The sequence below is a fragment of the Rutidosis leptorrhynchoides genome, chromosome 1, assembly GCF_046630445.1.
Source record: "Rutidosis leptorrhynchoides isolate AG116_Rl617_1_P2 chromosome 1, CSIRO_AGI_Rlap_v1, whole genome shotgun sequence".
NCBI lineage: Eukaryota > Viridiplantae > Streptophyta > Magnoliopsida > Asterales > Asteraceae > Rutidosis > Rutidosis leptorrhynchoides.
Genome location: NC_092333.1, coordinates 389,294,578 through 389,296,433, shown reverse-complemented (window position 1 = coordinate 389,296,433; position 1,856 = coordinate 389,294,578).

The window sequence follows — 1,856 nt, the reverse complement described above, 5'->3', positions numbered from 1 at the left end:
ACCGGAAATCACTTCCTCCAACTCTTCTTCCCGTGTCCTTTGCGTCTGCCTACGCCTTCTCCTTTGAAACTGAGGTAATTATTCTTCACTTTCAGGTTCCTCCATGTGAACCTCCTCCTGCACATTTTCTTGTCCGACACCGCTACCACCTGCTTCATGATCGTGGGCACGGGGTGGGTTTTGAGGTGGTTCCATCCTAGGAACAAAGGGAATGAGCCGATTGTGTTGGCCGAGCTGCAAAAATTGGGCATTGATATAGTATATACTTCCCAAAGGTTCCATCATGTCCGGATTTGCTACTAGCCGGTCAAAGTTAATTCCAAACGAGCTCGCTATTCGAGTGATATAGTGACCACCTACAATAGGGTTTATATTTCTTGTCCCTGTTTCGTTTAGATATTTTGCCACGGTGGTTGGAATATCAACTGGACTTTTATTGTAGATTTTGTCGATCAGAAAAACGTCTAGCCTCGTTACCTTGTTGTTTCCTTCCCTTCTTGCATTGAATGTGCAAGAAACCAACCTCTGAATTAACTTCGCCTCTTGATGATGTATTTTCGTGAATGTGCTTCGACTAGCAGCGAATTGGTAATTACTTATGTCGCTCCAAAAAATTCTGGGATTGTAGCTGGAATCGTAATACTCTGTCTGTCGGAGATACGCGTCCAATTGATCGTCATCTAGCTCGTTATATATGTCCAAAGCACGAGCTAAATCGATTTGGCTCATTGATCGAGCCAAACCTCCCAATCTAAACCTCATAAAATCCTGCCCTCTCGGATTTAAAATGCATTGAATGTTCAGAGTTGCGATGAATTCCTTGCACAACTCGGGGTAAATGGTTTCATTTATCCGCATAACCCGTTCCCATGCCCGAATTGTGATTTCTTGTTCGGATGACAATTGGTGTTTCACCTCTAACATTCGTGCGACTCTATTGTACTCTCTTGCTTGAACCAATGGTTCCGGGTCAAAATACCAAGTGGCCTCACACTTTTTTCTTACCACCCATTCATATTCTTCCGCGTAGTCCTCATGATCCCAGACATAAGCTAACCAAACAGCAGGATCATTTTGATCCGGTACGGGTGCTTGTTGTCTTCCTTGGTTTGAACCTTGTCCTTGTTGGGCCGCTTGACTAGATGACCTTGTCTACACATAAGAAACATCACCAAAACAAAAAGGCATATAGAAATAATACCTTGTTAGTGTTAGGTTAAATCAAAATACATGTTCAAAGATACATATAGCAATAGTTATGTTAATCCTTCAAGCAAATAAATCATTTTAAGAGCAAAGATTATCATGACTAGTATAGCATTATAGAAACCAAATTTGAACATAATCCTTAAGCACAATTTAACTCATCATGTTATTGTTACCCAAAAATCTATTAATCATATCACAACAAGCATACTTAAGTGGAACACTAAAGTTTTTCATGCTTACATTATCAATTTTTCATTCAATTCATGTTAGCATTCCAACTTTGAGACTTTTATTCAAGATAACAAGACTCATAAAACATCCAAAATCATCTTCAATCAACCCACAATTACCAATTACAAACTATCCTTAACACATTATCAAGCTAGCAATTCTATTGGCATGTAAACCCTAGATTCATAAGAATATCATAAAAATACAATGGAATCTCAATTTTAAGGCATACAAGGTGTACATAATAATTATAGCATGTTAATATTCACAAAAATCATGAATTTAAAGAAAACCCACTTAAATTCTTCAACAAATTCGAAATTAAGAGATTAAAATCGATGTATTAAAAAGAATAAAAAGTAGAAGAACATGAACATACTCTCCCCATCTTGAATTTGCTTGAAAATGGAAGAGAT